Source organism: Trachemys scripta, chromosome 1, assembly GCF_013100865.1.
Source record: "Trachemys scripta elegans isolate TJP31775 chromosome 1, CAS_Tse_1.0, whole genome shotgun sequence".
Taxonomy (NCBI): Eukaryota; Metazoa; Chordata; order Testudines; family Emydidae; genus Trachemys; species Trachemys scripta.
In genome coordinates, this window is record NC_048298.1 from 250615801 (window position 1) to 250639371 (window position 23571).

The 23571-nt window shown below is 44.8% G+C and overlaps 1 long non-coding RNA gene across 2 annotated transcripts in view; it reads right to left on the reverse strand.

The window, feature by feature from the left end:
• Window positions 1–23571, reverse strand: part of LOC117871423 — a 54613-nt gene that overhangs the window by 17798 nt on the left and 13244 nt on the right. For both annotated transcript variants that reach the window (XR_004644233.1, XR_004644230.1), the window contains exon 2: window positions 4274–4389. This is a non-coding gene — a long non-coding RNA (uncharacterized LOC117871423). The remainder of the gene's footprint in view (window positions 1–4273; window positions 4390–23571) is intronic.

Below are 23571 nucleotides of genomic sequence, written 5' to 3' on the forward strand. Positions count from 1 at the left end.
AAAGATGTGAGTGTGGAAAAAAAGGTTTGTTTACAGGCCACAAAAGGCCAAAGAGGGGGGAAAAAAAGGGTTAACTTAATGTTCCAGCTACACCCCAAAATAAAAAGCTAACTCCAGCCCAAGGCCATTGCACGCACTCTGCTACCTGCCAAGAAAGAAGGGGGGAGTCCACCCCATCCCCCGACCAGCCATAAAAAAAAAAAGCTAAAAAAATTGCAGAGACCGCAAAAAAAAGTAAAACAACAAGGTCAAAAAAAAATTGGTTGGCGGGAATAGGGTGCAGGTGGGTATACCCCCGGGTTGTAGAAATCCCGGGTAATGGGAGGAGGACTCAGGGAGTCTCGCTCCACGCATATAATCCTTGGTGCATACATCCTAAACCATAGCATGCCTAAATTAAAGAGAAGAACATAGGGTGTCTCGCTATGCCCGGGAAAGGTTTTTGGTGTATGGACCCTCAGTGGTATTGAACCAAGTAATACGGAAGGAGGCTTAGTGTCTCTCCCTCCAGCCCAGGGGGTGAACATTGTAAGCCCCGGTACCGGTCGGTATGGGCAGTGTAAAATCTCGAGTAATTAAAAAAACCTTAAAAGTGTTCCTAACAAATTGTAATAACGTGTTCAGAAAACAGAAGGGTACAGCTGCGGACTCGGGAGTCCCATAGTCGTGGGTGATGGCATCAACGATGGGTTCAAGGCTGGATGCATGGGCATTAGGGAACGCGGACACGGTAGTCCGGCTGCACGGCCTGCTGGTGTCCCGGGAGGCAGGTGGACCTGAGGACTGAGCCACGGGGGAGGCAGCAAAGAGGGACGGAACCCTGCTGCCTCTTTCAAAGGGGGATGAGGACCTCTCCCGGCTGGAGAGGGCTCTCGCCAAGGTGGGATACAATCCCTGGGGTTCCGTGTAAAAAAAGCAAAAGGGTAAAAACCTAGGGGAAGCTGTGGGATTAATTTGGACTGCAGCAGCCATGTGGTATCAAATGTTGTCGGGACAGAAAGAGGAGTTAGGAGGAAGGGAGGAGGTGTGTACCCAAAAGCTGGTAAAAATTGAGCAACTAAAAGTGCAAATTACTAACGAGGCTACAACCCAAGCCTATGCCCAAAACAAGTTGCAAGCCTTAAGACAGAACTTCCAGGCGAAAAAGGCAAAATGCTCCCGCCTGGAAGCACTGGCTAAGCAAGTACTGGTCCTTCAGGGACTCGTCAAAAACTTAACCATTCGTGCCCAGCATACACCGCAACGGCAGTGTGCTCGCCATAAAAAAATATTAAACATTTAAAACGTCAATTGGCCGTGCGTTCGGTCCAGGTGGCGAGCCTCACGGGGGATGATTCGGGTGACCCTTGTGAGGGCTTTGATCTCTCCCTTTGTGAGGATCCTCAATTTTGCGCGGAACCTTGTTGCACCCCTATAGCGGCCCTCATGAAGACCAAGAAAAGGTTCAGTGGGTAAAGGAGGAGAAGGTAACCCCAACTACGAGGAGAGCACCCCATGGGGTAATTATGAAGAGGAAAGGGACCAGGATGGGTGGGGGCTAGTTAAGAAGCCCACCCCCTTGCTAAACTGGTAGTGAAACAAAGCCTGTGCCCATAAAAAAAAAACGGTTCAACAAGAAAAACAGGATCGGGCCCAGCCAAGCAGGCAGGCAGCAAACAAAAAAATTAAAAACCAGGTTAAAAGCCCTAAGGGCATAATGGCAAAAGGGCCAAAGCAAAAAAACTAATAATGTACAAAATTTATCCTCCGTGCCTCAGTTTCCCCAGTAAAAAACATTTACAGTGTTCTTTCTTTTTCTTTTTTTTTGCTCTGTTAACAAAACCAGGCAGTAATAGCAAAAGGCCCTTAACATCCTAAACAAAAGTGGTGGCACCGCTCTTGCTGCTTCAGGCCTCAAAATGTATTACTGTAATACAATGTATCTATGGTAGCACATATCTATAAAAATCCTCGAGTGTCCAACGCTTTTGTCCTTCTTTGTTAATTTTACCACTGTTCAAAATTGGCCATGGTTAAAAAAAAGGTCAATTATCCACTGGTGCGGGGCAATTGTGGCTTAGCATCCTTAAAATGTGGCATCACGTATTACCTGGGTATTTTTCCAGGGGCCGCCCCCTGCCAAAAGCCTCAGGTCCCGTGGCCCTGCGTATCCCTCCCCGATTAAATCCCAATTGGAATTAACCCAGAAGGGCCCCTGCCATAAAAATCCAACCAGGCCTTTGGGAAGGCTGCCTCTGGGACTGGGAGGTCCATCGCAACATGTAAAAGGTGGTGCCTCCCAATAACATGGCTAAGTGGTATGTGCTAACTACATCTTCTAACTATCAGCACATATGAATTGCAAAGGGCAACACTTGGCAGCTGTGGCCTATAAAGCCCCCTCAAATAAGGTGTAAAAAAAAAGGCACTGCCAAGCCGCTTTTATAAGGTAAATCAACACATCTACTAGAAAGGGGAGGCATCGAAATACGCCCCCACTAAGGCCCATGTGTTTACCAATACCTCTGTGTGTGTTTGGAGGACCACCTACGCCAGGGTGCCCCTTAATTTGCGGTTACACTCTCAGGCACAAAATTTTTCGGTGCATTGGCCCGCGGTTATGCAAAATATGGTTAATATCTCTAACTATGTTGTGTTTAATTTTTCATAAATTACACCCGATGTGTTCCTGCCCTTAATGCACACCCAAAAACAACTAACTGTATTCCAAACAAATGCCTCCTCCTTTACAATGTTGCAGCACACATTTAATCTAAAAAAAGCTGCACCAAATTAACTTCATGTTCCAGCTACACCCAAAAATAAAAAGCTAACTCCAGCCCAAGGCCATTGCACGCACTCTGCTACCTGCCCCCCCCAAAATAAAATAAAAAATCCATCCCCCCCAACCAGCCATAAAAAAAAAAGCTAAAAAAATTACAAAAAAACCCAACAACAAAATAAAATAAAATAAAACAACAAAATCAACAACAACAAAAAATAACCGTCTCACGGCCTCCGGTATGTTTTAAAAAAAGCTAAAAAAACCTCACAAAAAGTCAATTTAAACTAATACAAAAAGCACCAAAACCAAAAAGCTCTAAACAAAAACACCCCAAAAAACCCCCAAACTTAAAAACCCTCCCAAATGCCAAAGCAAATAAAAAATCACAACAAACTCTAAACAACCCGTGCACAAAACAAAAACTCCCCTCTCCCCTCCCCTCCCTTCTTCTTATGTTACGCTCAGGCTTGGCCAGCCTCGGGTAGTGCAAATGTACGTATAAAAATGGGTTAAAGCTTGGGGCATTAATGCTTTGCTTTTTCCTTCCTCTAAATAACATAAAAAATCCCCAGCACTCTCCGCTATTATTTTATTATTTTATTAATAAAGCTTTAAAATTTAAACACTTGGTGTGCTCTTCATCTCCGTCCCTAAAAATCCTGCGGCCTCAGCCTGATAACCTAATGCCACAGGCAAATTGGGAACATAAATCTGTCACAAAAGGGCAGGAGAAGGGAACAACAGCAAGAAGTGTTTTGTTTCTAATCATTGTCTGTTCAGTTAACACTGTTTTGGGTGGAGGACAAAGGGTTCAGACCTATTGAAGGGAAATGAATGTTCTATAACTCTTTTTTTTTTAAGTTAACAAATGCAGTAAGAAGGAATGTTGGGTAAACCGAAAGCTTAAAAAAAAAGGCCAAAACTTCACAAGTAACTAGTGATTTTGCATGCCTAGTTAGAAATGCCGCACACAGCCCTGATTTTCAGCAGTTTCTAGGTCAGATCTCTTTATGGTGTGTCAATTTGAGCATACAAAAATTGAAACACTTAAAATCACTAGTTACTTTGGAAAATCTTGGCCCTAAATTCTAGAAAAATGCATCTGGCTTGCTGTTCTGTGAGCTGCTATTTAGCTGTTGGTTAAGGAACACAATTTTGAAATTCTCACTAGTTTCTTGCCCATTCCTAGAATTCATCATCCTAGACCAGAGATCGGCAACCTTTGGCACACGGCTCACCAGGGTAAGCAGGGTAAGCCGAGGGATGTGCTGGCCGCCGCATCCCACTGCCCCCATTGCTCTAGAGCGGCGAACTGCGGCCAGCCGCAATCGCCCGAACCTGTGGACGTGGCAGATAAACAAACTGGCCCGGCCCACCAGGGTGCCAGAGGTTGCCGATCTCTGTGCTATACTATACCCTATCTCCCTCACCCAGCCAGAGAGTTTAATTTCAAAATGATATTTTTCAAGAAAGCGCGGGGGGGGGGGAGCATGAACTCAAGTTGGCAACCTTTAATGCTGTTTTAAAGACTGTTAGTAACTGTTTTTCGCTTTCCAGGCTCCCAGTGGAAGTTCCAGTTACTCAGCGCTGTGTTATTTGACCAATGTGTTGGTGTCTGTTTCATCCTGGAAGACAAAAGAATATTTACTTTGAACTAAAAATGAATGAGAAACTCCATTCCAGTATCACGCCCTTAAAGCAAAGATGAATTGTTCACCAGGGCACTGTACAACACCATAAAAACAGTTAAAATGCAATATATACATCATACAAATCCCACCTCTTAAAATTCAAAATACAAAACACGAATGAGCAAGTCCAAGCCAGAAAGAGGGTGGCAACAGTATGAAATATTAGCATAGTGGGCATAATAAGAGACACCATTAAAATAGGCCTTGATAAGAAATTGGGGATATGTTCTAAGACGGATGCCTGGAAACACAAAAGCAAATACAACCCCCAAATCCATAGAAAACAGGTGGTGGCAGAATGCATGTACCTATTATACCAGGAGGAGACTTGCAAAACGAGGGCTCAGTCATAGCCAGAGCTTAGCATTTAGGATTTAAAAAAAACCAACTGTGCCAGTGGTGGGGGAGAATGGGCTTGATCCTGAAAGGTGCTGAGTGCTATGGCCCCAGTCCAACAAAGCACTTAAGCAGATGCTTAACATTAAGCTTGTGAGTAGCTCCATTGATTAGGACTGTTCACTTGCTTGAAGTTAAGTGCTTGCTTAAATGCTTTGCTGGATCAGACCAAAGCACTTAGCAACTTTCAGGCTTGAGCCCCGTATAATCGTGTCTGCTCAAGCCAGTGAGCTAGCATGCTTCTGCATTCCGAACAGGCTGCAAGGGACTGCTAAAGAAGCCCTGCTAAAAGGGGATTACATTAGTTGAGCTTCATGATCACAAGATCATGCTGCCTAGCTGTAGTGAGGCAGTCATGAGACCAGTGGGGTATTGGCTGAGCAAGCAGAGGAGATGTCTGTGAATCTCATGAAAACAAAAAAGCCTGTGGTTTTCTAGAGAAATGGTGTGACTGAAAGTGACACCAAGATACTTAACCCGGCTCGTTACCAAAAAATATTGGTGAAATTCATACTTTGACTTTCTTCTTTAACTAAAAATTAAAATATTTTTAAATGAAGGGGAAAGGCAAAAGCGTGGAAGAGGAACAGGGAGAAAGCTGACAGTAGAGGAGGAGAAAGGGAGGAGGAAAGATGAGACGGGAGGGAGCGTGAAAAACACAAGTCTCAGCCAAAGGTATCAGCATTTCTACTTAGTGGCAGACAAAGGATCTTGCAGTATGGTCTTGTGGACGGAACACAATCTAGTGAAATGCTGGCTACATTCAACTCAACAGCAAAGCTCATTGAGTTCAGTGGGGCTGGGATTTCATCCAGAGAGTCAGATGATCTGAGTTCTATTCATAGCTCTGCCTCTGACCTTGGGCAAGTCACTTCACCTCCATATGCCTCTGTTTCCCCTCCTGCCCTCTATCTGCCCTGACTGTTTAGATGGTCAGCTGTTGGGGCAGGGACTTTCTTACTCTGTGCTTGTGCAGTGCTTTGATGGGGCCTTGATCTCAGCTGGGCCGGTTCTCTCTAGGAGCAAGTTAATAAAAATAATTAATTATAATAATATTCAGTGACAGATGAGCAGACCCACAAAAAGAGCAAGAGAGATTTGGACTAAGACAGAACAACTTTTTAAAAAGCCAAGAATCTTCAGGAACTGGTACACAGTCAGTCCACACCCGGGTTAGCTGTCAGGGTCCACTTCTGCCTTAATGAAAATAAAGTGATACTATCTGCTAAAAGCCTGAAGGTGTGCAAATGAAGATTAATATAAATAGAAAAAAACAACCTTTTACTGTGTTTTAAAACTATAATATGTTTTGATGTAGAACATCTGCAAGATTATTAACTTTGCTCACATTTGAGTCAGGAATTTTAAAAACAAAGAGCAAAATGTTGCAAGTCAGAAATGGATGGACAAGGCACAATAAATAATGAGGAATATACCTGGATACTGAAAGACTCCATACTTTTAAAGACCACTAGATGACAAAGACAGGTCAGGCTAGATACCCATGGAATAATGATTTAGTCATCACCACACACTGCAGGTCTCTGTGTGTCCAAGTATGAGAAATAAAAAGTAGAGTCACAAGGCAAATCTGTGTGACAAAGTAATGAAGGGTGGAAGAGAGGGAAGAGGAAAGGCAAATCTTATGGCAAGAACAATGATTTTTCTATGTCTCTCATAGACGTGGTATGCTCGTGATACAGGAGAAATAAAAGTAGAAAAGCCTGAGGCAAGACAGTCTTTCCACTGTACGTCATAAGCCATAAGAGGGGAAAGGGCAAGTTTGTTTGTTTTTTTAAATAAAAAGGTGAGATGGAAAAAGTGAAGCTGTAATATGGTTAGGTATGTACGAACAATGTAGCGGAACTCTAGAATCTAGAATTCTAAGGGTGAAACTTAGTAAATGCCAGTGAAAATGAAGTAGGATCAGAGGCTAAAATAGGGAAAGAACAAGGTAAAAATTACTTAGACAAGTTAGATGTCTTAAAGTCACCAGGGCCTGATGAAATGCATCCTAGAATCAGGGCCGTCCCTAGCGGAGGGTGCGGGGCCCAGGGTGGAAGTGATAAATCTGTCACTTCCAGGACTGACCACGCCAGCCAATTGCGCCAGTCTGCGGGGCCCAGAGCGGTTGCCCCGATTCGCCGTGCCCTAGGGACGGCTCTGCCTAGAATACTCGAATTGCTGACTGAGGAGATATCTGAGCCATTAGTAATTATCTTTGAAAAGTCATGGAAGACAGGAAAGATTCCAGAAGATTGGAAAAGGGCAAATATAGTGCCAGTCTATAAAAAGGGAAATAAGGACAACCTGGGGAATTACAGACCAGTCAGCTTAACTTCTGTACCCGGAAAGATAATGGAGCAAATAATTAAGCAATCAATTTGCAAACATCTAGAAGATAATAAGGTGATAAATAACAGTCAGCATGGATTTGTCAAGAACAAATAATGTCAAACCAACCTGATAGGGTAACAAGCCCTGTGGATAGGGGGGAAGTGGTAGACATGGTATGTTTTGACTTTAGTAAAGCTTTTGATACTGTCTCGCATGACCTTCTCATAAACAAACTAGGGAAATGCAAACTAGATGGAGCTACTGTAAAGTGGGTGCAAAACTGTTTGGAAAACCATTCCCACAGAGTAGTTATCAGTGGTTCACAGTCATGCTGGAAGGGCATAATGAGTGGGGTCCCGCAGAGATTAGATCTGGGTCTGGTTCTGTTCACTATCTTCATCAATGATTTAGATCAGGGATCGGCAACCTTTGGCATGCAGCTCGCCAGGGTAAGCACCCTGGCGGGCCAGGCCGGTTTGTTTACCTGCCGCGTCCGCAGGTTCGGCCGATCGCGGCTCTCACTGCCTGCGGTTCGCCGCTCCAGGCCAATGGGGGCTGCGGGAAGCGGCGTGAGCCAAGAGATGTGCTGGCTGCCGCTTTCCACCGCCCCCATTGACTTGGAGCGGCGAACTGCGGCCAGTGGGAGCCACTATCGGCCAAACCTGCAGACGTGGCAGGTAAACAAACCGGCCCGGCCTGCCAGGGGGCTTACCCTAGTGAGCCGCATGCCAAAGGTTGCTGATCCCTGATTTAAGATAATGGCATAGAGAGTACACTTATAAAGTTTGTGGATGATACCAAGCTGGGAGAGATTGCAAGTACTTTGGAGGGTAGGATTATAATCATAGGCATGTGCATGGGGTGTGCCGGGTGTGCCCAGGCACACCCTAATTCAGGGGTGGGCAAATGGGCCCACTTTCCCAGCGCGGCAAGCCGCGGGGTCACTGCTCCCGGGCTGGAGTGCCCGGCCGAGCACAGCAAGCCACCGGCTCCTCCCATGCCTTCCCCCCTCCCCTGGGGCCGTGGCTGCACACTCCCACGGGGCAGTGTTTGGCTCCGCGGGGATGCAGACACGCTTCCCACTCATCCGGAGCCATGCTGCCATGCGTGCAGCATTCTGAGGGGCGAGGCTGCCCGCTCCCGCGGGACTGCATGTCTGGCTCTGCGCGGAGCCAAACATGCTGCTAGAAGCCTCATGGTAAGGGGTCCGGGGCCAGGGAGATTGGATAAGGGGTGGGGGCAGTCAGGGGACGGGGACTAGGGTGGGTTGGAGGGGGGGGGGATCCCTGGGAGGGGGTCTCTGGAGAGGGCAGTCAGGGAGCAGGGGGAGTTGGATGGGGCATGGGAGTCCCAGGGTTTGTCAGGGGGCGGGGGGTGGATAGGGGTCTGGGGAGTCAGGGGACAGGGAGAAAGGAGGGTCCTGGGGGGGCAGTTGGGGGGGCTCTGGAGGGGATGGTCAGGGGACAAGGAGCTGGGGGGGTTGGATGAGTTGGGAGTTCTGGGGGGGGCTGTCAAGAAGCAGGGGTGTGGAGAGGGGTTGGGGCAGGCAGGGAACAGGGGTTTTATGGGTTGGGAGTTCTGGGGGTCCTGTCAGGGGGCAGGGAGTGGTTGGATAGGCGTGGGAGTCCCAGGGGTCTGTCTGGGGGCAGGGGTGTGGATAAGGGTTGTGGCAGTCAGGGGACAGGTAGGGGGTAGGGTCCTAGGAGGGAGTCAGGGGACAAGGAGCAGGGAGGCTTAGATAGGGGATGGGTGTGACAGTGTACCCCATAAGGCTTTATGGGGAGAGGGTGCTTATAAATGTATGTATGACATAACTGGAATATGTTTTGTGCTGCCTGTGCCAGGTAACATATCTCCGTAAAGGTTATGGTCTACTATATCTATTCATCCTATTTGTACATATATATATCATTTTCTACTTGAGGTTAAGAATATGGGCTGTATGCTTGCTTGGTTTCTAAGTAAGCTTTGGGAGGCATTTGGTCAGCTTCTTTAGGAAGGAAGTCGCCAGGTTAAGTACCTGATCAGGAAACACTTGGGGAACAATGCATCTTGGAATGCTCCAATCCACATAAGAAGTCTTCCTGATGCAAGATACCACGTGGACAATGGCGTCGGCCTGTAAAGACTGAGTCATGCAGGGGCACGTGACTTGCCCAGGTGACTCCAAAACTCCATCTTGGAGCTGGACTTTGCATAGGAGGGAGGAGGGGGGTCCCCACCCACAAGAGTCTATTTAAACCCGTGGGAGACCCTTCCATTTTGTCTTCAGCTGGCTAAAGAAGGAGCCTCTCCACCCCACCCCCAGGATACTTGAAGGAGACTGAAACAAAGGACAGTAACTACAGGGGGTGTGAGCGATTGCTGGACCCAGGCTAAAAGGAGATTAGCCTGTAAAAGGGAGCACTCTGGAACTGGTGAGGAAATTATCTGTATTCAGTTTGATTAGACATAGATTTGTGCATTTATTTTATTTTGCTTGGTGACTTACTTTGTTCTGTCTGTTACTACTTTGAACCACTTAAATCCTACTGTCTGTATTTAATAAAATCACTTTTTATTTAGTAATTTACTCAGAGTATGTATTAATACCTGGGGGAAGCAAACAACTGTGCATATCTCTCTATCAGTGTTATAGAGGGCGAACAATTTATGAGTTTGCCCTGCATAAGCTTTATGCAGGGTAAAACGGATTTATCTGGGTTTAGACCCCACTGGGAGTTGGGCATCTGAGTGCTAAAGGCAAGCACACTACTGTGAGCTGTTTTCAAGTAAACCTGCAGCTTTGGGACAAGTGATTCAGACCCTGGATCTGTGTTAGAGCCAGACGGGAGTGTCTGGCTCAGCAAGACAGGGTGCTGGAGTCCTGAGCTGGCAGGGAAAACAGAAGCAGGGGTAGTCTTTGCACATCGGGTGGCAGCTCCTAAGGGGGTTTCTGTGATCCAACCCGTCACAGTGGGGTCCTGGGGGGCAGTTAGGGGCAGGGGTCCCAGGAGGGGGTAGTCAGGGGACAAGGAGCAGGGGGGGTTGGGAGTTCTGAGGGGGGCAGTCAGGGGGTGGGAAGTAGGAGGGAGTGGATGGGGGCGGGGCTAGAGCAGGGTGGGGGCGGGGCTAGGGCAGGGCTCCCTGGGTGCACACCCTAATGAAATGTGCTCAGCACGCCTATGATTATAATTCTAAATGATCTGGACAAACTAGAGAAATGGTCTGAAATAAACAGGATGAAATTCAATAAGGACAAATGCAAAGTACTCCACTTAGGAAGGAACAATCAGTTGCACACATACAAAATAGGAAATGACTGCCTAGGAAGGAGTTCTGCAGAAAAGGATCTGGGGGTCATAGTGGACCACAAGCTAAATATGAGTCAACAGTGTAACTGTTGCAAAAAAAGCAAACATCATTCTGGGCTGTATTAGCAAGAGTGTTGTAAGCAAGACACGAGAAGTAATTCTTCTGCTCTACTCTGCACTGATTAGGCCTCAACTGGAGTCTTGTATCCTGTTCTGGGCGCCACATTTCAGGAAGGATGTGGACAAATTGGAGAAATCCAGAGAAGAGCAACAAAAATTATTAAGGTCTAGAAAACATGACCTATGAGGGAAGATTGAAAAAATTGGGTTAGTTTAGTCTGAAAAAGAGAAGACTGAGAGGGGACATGATAACCATTTTCAAGTACATAAAAGGTTGTTACAAGGAGGAGGGAGAAAAATTGTTCTTAACCTCTGAGGATTGGACTAGAAGCGATGGGCTTAACTTGCAGCAAGGGAGGTTTGGGTTGGACATTAAGAAAAACTTCCTAACTGTCAGGGTGGTTAAGCACTGGAATAAATTGCTTAGGGAGGTTGTGGAATCTCCATCACTGGAGATTTTTAAAAGCAGGTTAGACAAACACCTGTCCGGGATGGTTTAGATAATACTAATTCTGCCATGAGTGCAGGGGACTGGACTAGATGACCTCTCGAGGTCCCTTCCAGTCCTATGATTCTAAGAAATTCTGTCCCTTCTGAAGCCCATGGGATTTTTGCCACTTGGGCCAGGATTTCACTTTAAAGACTTTTACTAATAAAAAAACGGAATAGTTTCACAGACTAAACATACACATTTTAAAAAGAGAATTCTACAACAGAAATATCTGCCCTGAATGCTTCAACTATTAGAAATGGTAGGTCATACTGGTAATTTCCCATCGATTTCAACAAAGTTTCTAATGTGACCTATGACAACGATATCATTAGGCATTAATGATTTCCTTACAGGAATATACAAGCAAACAAATGATTAGTTGTCGTAATTTAACTTTTAACAAATTTGAAATAATAATTCATCAAATATCAAATTTCATAAGAATTTATCAATATCAAATGATACATCAGTAACCTGTTTATTTTCTTTATTTATTTACAAAGATTAAATTAATTAGCACAACTTATTTCTAAACTGTAACTTACTTACACCAAATATACGCACTACTCAAGCTCTGCTGGTTAAATATAACATTGAATATTAATTTTGACTGTTCTAGACAGCCGACAGTCTGCATTGCTTAATGAGCACTTTGTAGAGCAGATGATAGGATGGATTCTCCATGGAGCTCTTCAGACAACAACTGTTTATTTTTATACTGGAAGAGCTGTTGTAGAGAACTGGTATGAGAACCGCTCTGTCTTTAAGGGATTCTGGGGCATGATGGGGTGTCTGATTTCTGAGAGCATTGAATGATAAGGCTAAGGCCCTGAGCCAGTAAACACCCGTGAAGTGCATAAAGTTAAACATATGCATTAGTCCTGATTATTTCATTGGGACTATTCACAAGAGAGAGGTTAAGCCAGTGGTTTTCAACCAGGAGTATGTGTATCCCTGGGAGTACTGACCTTGGCTACACTGGTGCTGAACAGCGCTGCAACTTGCTGCGCTCAGGGGTGTGAAAAAACACCACCCTGAGCGCAGCGAGTACAGCACTGTAAAGCGCCAGTGTAATCAGTGCCTACAGTGCTGCATGCTCGCTCGCAGCACTGCAAGCTACTCCCCTCGGAGAGGTGGAGTACATACAGCGCTGCGAGAGCTCTCTCGCAGCGCTGGCGGTGCGACTACACTCGCGCTTCACAGTGCTGCCGCTGTGAAGTCCCGAGTGTAGCCAAGGCCAGAGAACTTCTAGGGGATACGTCAACTCATCTAGATATTTGCCTAGTTTTACAACAGGCTACATTAAAAGCACTAGTGAAGTGAGTACAAACTAAAATTTCATACCGACAAAAGAAGAAAGTAAGCAATTTTCAGTAATAGTGTGCTGTGACCCTTTTGTATTTTTATGTCTGCTTTTGTAACCCAGTAGTTTTAAAGTGAGGTGAAAGTTGGGGTGCGCAAGACAAATCAGACGCCTGAAAGGGGTACAATAGTCTGGAAAGGTTTGAGAACCACTGGGTTAAGCCATGGTGTCTGCAGGATCAGGCACTTTAATCAGTACTAATCTAAAGAACTCCCAAATTCCTTTCTCAGCAGGCACTGAGTCTGATGTAATAGGGTGATCAGATCACCCAAGTCAAATATCGGGACGCGGGGGGAGAGGGGGAGGATGATGCGGGGGGGGGGGAACGTGGCGGGAGGGCGGGGCAAAAAAACAAACAAACAAAACAAAACCCTTCCTCCACAAGCGCTGGAGGGAGGCCCGGGAGACGCAGGGGAAGCGCGGGGCCAGGGTGAGTAAGAGTTCGGCGGAAGAGGCGGGGGATTCGGGGAGGGAGCCAATCGGGGGAGGAGGAGGTGGAGTCGGGGCGGGGGGGGTGCGAGCACTTCCGGGCTCCAGGCTCCGGCGCATTTCCTTGTTTGTCCCGCGTCCCAACCGACGTGCGGTCGGGACGCGGGACAAACAAGGAAATATCGGGACAGTCCCGATAAAATCGGGACGTCTGGTCACCCTAGATGTAAATGTAATGGGATGAATTCTCATGACATGAACTCTTCAGGGGCAATTTCCACTTTTAAGGAGGATACATAAATTCCTGAGCAGAGGCCATTGTACCACTGAAATTCCCCATAGGCCTTATACGAGTCCCTGTGAAAAGGGCAGTTTCACGCTCTGTGGCTAAATACCTTCTGTATCACACTGAACACACACAGCATTCCAAACAGGTCATAAATCTGATCAAGATTTTCATATCATCTGAGCAACTCACTTTATGAAAACCAGTAGCCTCTTTGAAAGCTGCTGTTATGCAAATATAATAGCACACAGAGCATACTTTAAAGCAGCCACTGAATTACAGCCTTTTGGCTTTAAATATGGAATAAAACAAGATCAAATCAAGAGTAAATAATGCTGGTAGCTTTGTAAGATAAAGCTTAATGAAGGAAGTCATAGTAGGGTTTACACAGAAAATGTATATTTACCCTGCTGCCCGAAGAATTTTTATTTATTTGACATTTTTACCTTAAACAACAGAATTCTGACTCATTCATACAGGAAAGCTCAGACACACTTTTAAAAAGTTCATTCAGCATCTTCTCTTCAAAAGAAAAACACTATTGCAAGATCTGCAACTGTTCAGTGAGTGAATTGATTTTATTAGTGTTAAAATTTGCCACTCAAAATGAACCTCAACAGATCCAGTTTAAGCAACTTCCTAGTTTCATTTATGCTTTGATGAATGTTGGGTGGATTTGGAATTCTCACTGTAATAAAACCAATTGTGAGCTTCCTTTATTGTTATTTTGGGATAGGTTTTCTTCTCTACAAAGACCACACAAATACAAACTTTTTTCTGAACTTCCAAGATGCCAGCATTAGTAACCAAAGTAACTTAAAAGAGTTACTGTCATGACTTTTGTCCTACTTACCCACTATCTTCTCTTTTCTTGCCATTTTCTGTATTAAGATATCTTGTAAACTTTTCACAGCAAAGACCACTTATTTTATGTGTTTGTTAAGTGCCATGCTCAACTATGAATCTAGTGATAGCTAATGGCCTATATAACATACTAAAACCTACAACCCCCCCATTACTACTAAGGGTATGTCTACACTTCAATGTAAGTGTGGAGTTCAAATGCAGGTCCCCTTCTATCTACATACCAATCACACTAACCCAGGGTCCCAGGACCCCATGGTGTTAGCTCGAGACAGTTAAGATTAGGTTTTACTTCACAGAAGATGGGCTATCTGCAGTATCCTACCCCACCTCCGCATCTATCAATGGTGTTTTAGTGTAGTTAAGACACCGACAGGTTAAGGTTGCGAACAACAAAATGGTGTTTATTGAGATACACAACAACAAACTAGGACTCCCTGCAACTAACATAACACAAAGAATAATTGCTCGGTTGTTAACACAGATGATGGAAATGGGGATGAACCCCAAACCCCAAACCCTTACCCAGTGGGGTTTTACAGAAATAACAGAGAAGGACTATATCATGTCTTGCAGACATGGACAGGAGAACAGGAACACAGATGGGAGCCACAACAGGAATCGGACCTCAGGAACTTTGATGACTGGTAAGTAGATCTTCAGTATGGTGTCTTCTGTCTTCTATTCTTGATCTCGTTGTCTTGCATGCTGAATGCGAACACTATCTCATGTGATGGTGGAACAGGTGAGTGGAGGTAAGTTAAGAGAACTTTGGTAGGTATTGCTGGTTCACCTAAAGTCCTATTCCCTTAGGACTCTAGCTAATAGCAAGGCTGGTACACTGTGGGAGGGCGCCTATGCCTCACTGGGATGACCTGCTCTCACAGTATCCAGAGACACAGAATGCCCCTCAGAGGGTGAACACTCCCTTATATACATTCCTTGTTGCTAGGCAGATTTTACGGATATGAGACACTACCTTTCCCACCTTTTCCTTGCTTTGGCGCCAAACTCGAAAAGAGTGCCAAAGTTGAAGGAGAAGGGGTGCCAAGATGGAAGACAGGTTGTCCTTTTACCAATCCAAGGTGGCGACTATGTTCACTTAATAAATGGAACCTTTTCTACCCAACAACAGCAGTGGAGGTTCTGAGCCTGAGTCAAGCTGGGACCTAGGGTTAAAGCCCTGTTGCTCTTCAGTGTAGTCACAGTCCCACTGAGCTCATGCTCTGGGAGTCCACCAAAAGTATCCCACAATCCCATGGGCTGACTTTCTTTGTCCTCTGGACAGTCAAGTTTGGTGGACAGTAAAGTTTTAGCACATTGCAGCATGAACAAAGGGCTAGAGCATTGTAGACATATCTTAATCACATTGAAGTCACTTGGTCCCATTCTTTTCTCTTACATCAGCAAGAATCAGGCGTAGGACCACAATGAATTCAGAGGACTTACACCAGTGTAAAAATTGGTGCAAGTGAGGAAAAAAGAAGGGCAAGAGAAAGCCCATACATAAAAGTGTCTATGAGATGTCTATACATTTGGTATAGTGATGCAGAGTGACTTAGGAACTGTTCATGTAATCAAGGGAAAATGTATTATAAAGACTAGAAATTCTCCACTGTGTGCCTCTCCATAAATGAATCTGTTGTAATTTGCTCTTTAGTAGGAGACTGGATTCTCGGATGTATTGCTAGAGAAGATTGTCTATTGCAGTGCATGGAACACAAAACTAGAAATGGAATTATTTGACTCAAAGTGTGTGGTCCTGGATTTAGCAGTGTTGCTAATGCCCATTAGTGCTAGAATTGTGAGGCTAAATAGCTCCATATTACACTGAAAATATATTGTGACTATGCCATATGTCTATATCTAGCAATTCATTTGTTGCTAAGAGTGTAGCTTTAACCTGATAGTGTTCATTTCCATTGGAACCTCAATGAAGTCCAAAACTGCAGTGTTCACACAAAGCAAAGCTGAATCTACAGCTCTATTTGGGTTCCAACAGCAAAATATGAGCTCTTCAAATATATTTGCATGAGCCCTGGTGATAAGCCTTTTCTGGCACTAGAGACCAGTATCCGGGGTTGAACTCCATTAAAAATAGGAAAGTCTCTTCAATCCTTCCCTTACTTTAGTGGAAAAATATTAACAAGTTGCTTCTAGGATCCCTAAAACCGCCCTCTGTGAGGAGTGTGTACTATTAGGAAGCCAAGCAAGAGAGGTATTGGGGAAGGTTCTAGGCAGAGGTTCTGCAGAGAAGCAGAATGTAGCTTTATGGATGATACTGTTCCTATTCTAACAAAGTTCCTTGTTCAATTCCAAAAGAAAGTGGCCATGTGATTCTTTAACACTGTCCCATAGCACTCTACAATACATCACTGGGCTAACCCTAGATAGGACCGAAAAGGTTGATGTATGGCACAAAGATACTACAAGAAAACCAGTTTTCATGAAATTTTCAGCCTAAAAGTGGCAGGAGACATTTGTTAGAATAGGAAAATTTTTGTGGAGAGGACATTGTCAGGTGGTAGCAGCCTGTAGCTCTATCAATCCAGCCTGTGAATCCTGCATTTAATTATGGATTTACTTGATCTGTTTGTGGGGGGAAAGAACATACTCGTGCTCTGCTAAGAGTCTAGCTGTCATTTAGTAGAATAATCCTTATATTTAATGATAATTCTGGAGCCATTTTTAAGGGAGAGAGATGGGGAAATTAGTTTTTGACTAGAAAGAGTAACATGGGGCACTGTATATCTTCTGAAAAATCCCTGGGGAAAAACTTACTGGGCAGAAGATTTTATAACAGGTCATACAAGACCAAAATTTCAGCAATTACCAACATTTGCAGGTGCATCTATGTGAGCTCACACAATCTTGTTTTTGCAATGCCAAAGCTTATAACTGCATAACTTACTTGTACTGCCACGGGCTAATGCGATATAGGCTAATCTTCAGATATGCAAATTGATGCACCTCCAAATTTTCAGTGTGCAGTTAAAGATGCACACTGAGAAATTTGTCCTATGACATTTGCAAGAAATACAGCTGAAAAAATATTTTTTGAATTAGGAACTGTAACTGAACATATTCAACATTTCCTGATGCTTCCTTAAAAATAAATATCTTGGCCCTTTCCCAAGTAGGAATATAGTACGGTTCATTTGAGGAATAGCTTTCTGTGGAATTACAGTAAAAACCAGGTAATCATTTCTTAGTACTAGTCAACAGTGGGCAAAAAATTGTTTTTTACTTGACGGGAAGGGGAAATTTAACACATCAATCACTTGTACAATTTTTTTCTTCCATTTAAGCCATGCCACATACTGAATACATGTAAAGCCTAATGATTGGCTCACTTTTATTCCACATGCAGTGAAGGTGGGTTGGGTTATTGCAGGCAGTTGTATTTAGAAAACAAAAAGTGACTCTGGTAAAAGAATGATTGCAGAGAAACCAAGAGCAAGGAAGGCATCCAGATGGACCAGAAACCCAATTTCTCTCCCCTCTTGTCCTTCCCCCTATTACTTTCAGTCAGTTTAATCTTCCTTTATTCTGTAGCACAGTGGTCTCCAAAGTGGGGTGCGCAAGAGGATCCTTGGGGGCGCGCGGCAGGAGGAGCCCCTTTTTTTTTTGCTTCGGCAAAAATGTTAGAGCCAGTGCGGCAGGGGGTGCGTGCTCAAATTTTTTACTGATAGGGGTGCGCGATCAAAAAAGTTTGGAGACCACTGCTCCTAGCATCTCTTTAAAGGGAGAGTTGTTTGATTTTTAAAAAGTAAATTTTGCAACTGTCAGCACTGAGTTTTCCCAAGGGAATTAATTGGGTCCTATTTTCTAGGCCAAATTTACTTATCATCATCATCATCACATTAAATGGTGGTCTGTGCTAAAGACAATTATTCTGATTAGATCTTAACTCAAACCTCCTCTGCCAAATTTGACAAGTCTTGTCAGAATCTTTAGCTCATAAAGATGCGTTAATTGCATCTACAAAACAGATGTATTGATTGGATGGACAGAAACATACTGCAGCCACCTACCCCCCATATTCCTGTAAAATGTTGGAGAAAATTATGAGCAAGGGAACCTCTTAATTTGTGTGGGCTTGGAGTGCCACTGCACACTTGTGGACATGCCACTACTTGACTCGAATGAAATCAGCATGAAGTACCACCTTTCTGTGTTGTCAATACTTCCGTCGAGGACCCACAGTTGCATTGCTTTACTATTGCCCTGCTCTACTGCAATGGTTGGACAAGCAGCTTTCCAAATTTTGTTGAAGCGTTCATGAGAATGTCATACCCAGGAAAGGTGCAGGATTGACAGGCTGGAGTATGACAACCTTCATCGACAGATACAGTATGGGCGGATGCAGGGCAGCTTCTTCCCACCTTCCTACCAAGTAAGGTTCCTCAGCCCGACACTGCAGGTACTCTCTCTCGGAAGAGAGGATAGATGCAAGTCCATTCAGTTACTGGCTTCCTTCCTGCAATGAGGTTGTCAATTAAGGTCAACAAAGATGCCAACTAATTAATGGTGGTGGGTTTTGGGACGTGGACACCTGGCCACCATGAACTCAACTGAAACCAAAATAATTTCACATTGCAACAGGTGGCAATAACTTTCAGACTCTCTTGACATTGGCTGAATTTGAACAGGCAGCCTAGTTGCTGAGAAGCTCTGCATTCCCAATCCCGTGAGATGTTCAATACCCCTTTGCAAAAGAATTATTAGACAGCACAGAATTGAAGTTGAAAATTCATTTATCGGCTTCTAGGTGAATCCCTATAAACGACAACCATAAACATTCACTCCATGGAGATATTTAGCAAGGAGCCTGGGACTGAAATTTTTTTCAAATTAAATTTCAAGTAATCGGTTTTGTCAATTTAAAATTATATTGCATTTTAAACTAGTGTGCTGTTTGGCATGCTGCTTTGCCTTCATGGGGCTCCAAACTTATTTCAGGTAAATCTAATTTTGAGAGTGATTTTTTTTCCTCTATGTAAGTCTTACGATTAAGGAATTGGTCTGAGATTCAGAATATACCAACTTTGCCACAGATCTTGGGTGAGTCACTTAATCTTTTGCTGCCTCCATTCCCCATCTGTAAAATGGAGACTGTAATACTCACTATCCCCCATCCTTTGTCTCCAGTGTCTACTTAGATTATAAAAACTCTTCTCGGGAGCATCTCCCTTACTGTGTTTGCCTACCACAATGGATTCCCAGTCTTGCTTGCAGTCTTTTAAAATAAACAAACAAGATTTAATTTATTTTCTCAGAGCACAAAACAGTTTATTAGCTGAAATACTAAAGTATGAAAAGTGGCTACAGATCTTCTGCAGCATTGTAAGAATTTTTAATATGCATCACATGCAGCCTATTATAATTGTCTTTACCAGATTTATCCCTGGCTACAATGAATGGAGACTATGGTCCTAGTCCCATTGCATCCCACAGCAAAAACGCCCACTGACGTCAATGAGAGTTGAATAAAGGCCCATGCTAGCAGCACTTTCCTACAGAATCATGTCTAAACATGGTTGTTTTCAGGTGATCTAATCATGTGGTGCCTTTGAAACCTAAACGTTACCATTGCCAGATTGTAACAAAATTTTACTGCTGTGTAATCCTCTTAGAGAGAAATCCCTGGAGCAAAATGCTGGTCTTTTGTGTGGTTTTTTTTTTAAATAATAAATCTCCACCCACTGTCCCCACAAAGTTGGGTTGCATTTTCTGGTGTTTGTTTCTCACTTTTGCCTGAAAAAGAGCTGACTGCAAGAGGCAGCAGGGGCTACTGGAAGGTACAATGCCTCCCAGCAGGGGCCGGCATGCAACACTCAGCAGTGAGGTGGCTTAATGGCTTTAGAATTCTAAAGCTAGAAGAATTCGTGCTAATCATACTCTGGGAGCGCAGCCCCAAGAGCGGGTACCAATTACATCATGCCTGTTAATTCTTGTTCTCAGAAGTAGGTGGTTTTCTTTTATCTGAACAAACCGTACTGAAATGTGCCACTTTGGACAATGACAGTCAAGAACTTTCCACCCATTGGCTATATACCTACTCAAGTTTACAGGCTTTACGTTGCTTCAGCTTTAATTTGCACTGATTATACAGCCCAGCAAGCTACCTGCTTCAAATGGTGGCATATGAACAATTTATGTATTTGATTAAATCTGCCATCCTTCAGTCAGACCATAACCCTTTCTGGAGGCTTAATACCTCAAATGTGCAGGGCATGCAGATGCAAGGTGAACTGTGTGGAAGTAGAATAGACCTATTCCGCCTTCTTTAGTGGTAAGTATGCACTCTGGGATCTTCCAAGATTTAAGAGAGAGAAACCCTTACAAGGAAATTAAAACTAACATGTTTAAAGTTGTGAACCTAAATCAACAATTCCCAGATCATTTGCACTGAGGAAGCTGTCCATGACTCATGGCAGGATACCTTAGTTTATACACAGCCTGAAGTAAATATGTAAGGAAGTACTTTTAAATGTGCTCACTTCTCCTGTTTTCAATGACCTTGTGAAATATATAAGGCCAGAGCCTCAGCTTGTGTAAATCCATATAGCTGACTAGCTCCATTGGCTAAGGCTCTGGCCCATGTTATTTTAACATAGTCTATAGAATATATGTTAGAATCTCATATTTCTTGAGTTTCCATGTTCTGTAGCATTCTAGCCCTGTTGCTAGAAGGAACGTTGTGTGTTTGATGTCCACAAGGCCTTAAATGGCTACTTAATGCTAGATGGGCCTATGGTGGGCATATGTGTGAATGAAGGCAAGAGAACCTAAGGAGTTTCCACTCATGGTCCTGGTGTGCAGGGACTAGGGGCATCCAGGGCCGACGAGAGAGGGGGAAGACGGTAAAAATTACCGGGGCCCGGCGATCCGGAAGGAGGCCCGAGGCCCGGCTTCCCCCCCCTCTCGTTGGCCCTGTTTAGCCAGTCTGCCCTTGCCGGGGGCCCGAAAATTTTTTTTCACCGGGGCACGAACCCACTCTCGGTGGGCCTGGGTGTATCTAGCAATATTAGAAACCACATAGGCTGGGGCAAAGGCAAGGCCAAGTCTCCAACCTCCTTCCACTGTGGACAGAGCACACTGGTGAGATAAGGAGAGAAACTCACAATTAGGGTGACCAGATGTCCCGTTTTTAAAGGGACAGTCCCGTATTTAAGCCCTCCTGCAAGTGTCCTGACTTTTTCTTAAAAACGGGCAAATTGTCCCGTATTTTCTGTCTCCCCTCCACCACATCAGTACTGGCAGTTCCTGCTGCTGGCCGGATCCCTGCTCGCCAGACGCCCGCCCACCAGCAGTGAGTGGGGGGGTCCAGTGGCTGACAATGGGGGTGGGTGTGCAAGGCTGGTAGTAGGGCGAAGCTTCAGCGCGTGGGGAAAGCCCAAGACCCTTCAGCCCGGGGCGCTGGCCAGGAGGAGCCGAGCCCTGCATGTGCCAAAGCCTCGCACAGCACTGCACGGGGAAGCCTCTCCACCCCTGGCAAGGGGAGGGGGGAAGCGATTTCCAGCCTGTTCGTGCCCCAACCCTGCAGGCTCCACAGCAGCCCCACGGACAGGGGCTTAGCACCCTCTTCACCCACCCGCCCTGCCCTGGGTCCTGCCCCCAAGGAGCGCGGGGCTGCTCCATCCCCTAGGCACCCTCCCCTGCTGAGCCACCTCTCTGGCCAGGTTTGCTGAAGCCCCTGCAGGCAGATTCCCTGGGCCCTGGTGCACAATGCAGCCTTAGAGCTTAACCCCTTCCTGCCCATGCTGTAGCCGGAGGTGGTTGGGTTATGTCGGTGGCCAGCAGCAGCCTGGAGGTGTTAGCTGCCTTTCAACACTGTGCAGGGAGGAAGGGACAAGCTGCTTCCAGCCACAGGGGAGCGAGCGGGTGGTGGGGGGAAGAGATGAGCTCTGCAAAAACATGGACCAGGTCAGCCCTTCTCTCCCCTCCCCCGCCCCGTAGTTGGAATCAGCTCCCATCCCTTCCCTCCCGCACAGTGCTGAAAAGCTGCTGCTGGCCACATTCTGGTGTGAACCCTGGCAGAAATGTGGTGGTGGGGCATGTGACCCACGTGCCGCCCCCCATGTGTTTCCTCGGGAAGACATGGCACCTGGTACCAGGAGATACGGGTCCATTCCGGGGGCCCAGCCAGGCATGGAGGGTGGAGAGCAATGGGCAGGGAGGGTCAGGTCAGTTGGTCACCTGCCCTGTGTGAGAGAGGTGTATGGGAGTGTGTGTCTGTCACCTCTCCCCATGTGAGCCCTAAAGCCTTAAAGATAAGAAGGTTAATAAAAAGAATCCAACTACTCAATATTTATTTTTAATAAGGTCTCATCAACTTGATGTTAATTTGAATGTTTGTACTGCATAGTTCTGATTGATTGCCATTGAACTCACTTGAATACGAGTAATTTTACCAAGTATCCCGTATTCAGCATAGGGAAATATGGTCACCCTACTCACAATAAACCCTATAAACGGGCTGAATGAAATAGAAGCAGAGATATTGAGTCTATCTCAGATACAATGTGTCTGGGAACTGCTGATGATGAGTAGACCTTCCTTATAATACAGCCAGTGACTTATAGCCGCTATCTAAACCTTTATATGTTACTACAATGCAACACTGACAGGTGTCTACATTGAAGAACTTCTTACAGTGCAATGTTAAAGTCTTTTTTCAGTGTCTTTAATAGCAGTCCAGGTGGATGTTAGCAATTCCATTTTGCAACATTATGATTAATAGATTTATTCTTAGTTTTTCCATTGTAGTTTTATTTTATTTCATAGCTGGGAGTTGGTCTTTGTTAGTTAATAGCATGTTACATTAGGTTGTATTTACATTCTTTCTGGGGACTAATATCTAAATAAAGGAATTGGGGATAACCCCCCAGTCCTGGCCAACATTCCTTCCTTCCTTCAGTATTTAAAGAAAAGCTTCTAGTGTTCAGAAATGGGTGTACCAAAAGTGGAAAGATAATTATAGTAGTCCACACTAAAGGTGCCCTATTGCTGCAGATTGGGCTTAATCATAGAAATGTAGGGCTGAAAGGAACCTCAAAAGGTCATCAAGTCCAGCCCTCCATGCTGCTGAGGCAGGACCAAGTATATCTAGACCATCCCTGACAGGTGTTTGTCCAACCTGTTCTTATAAACCTTCAGTGACAGGGATTCCATAACCTCCGTTGGAAGCCTATTCCATTACTTGACTATCCATATAGTTAGAAAGTTTTTCCTAATATCTAATCTAAAGCTCCCTTGCTGCAAACTAAACCAATTACTTTTTGTTCTACGCTCCAGTGCACAGGGAGAACGATTGATCACCATGATTTTTATAACAATCTTTTATGTATTTGAAGACTTATCATGCCCCCCCACCCTTTTCTAGACTAAACATGCCTAATTCTTTCAACCTTTCCTTGTAAGTCTTGTCTTCCAAACCTTGTATCAGTTTTGTTGCTCTCCTTTGGGCTCTCCCCAATTTGTTGATGTTATGTTCACAGCCAGCTTAGGAGAGGACCAAGGATACCTGCCT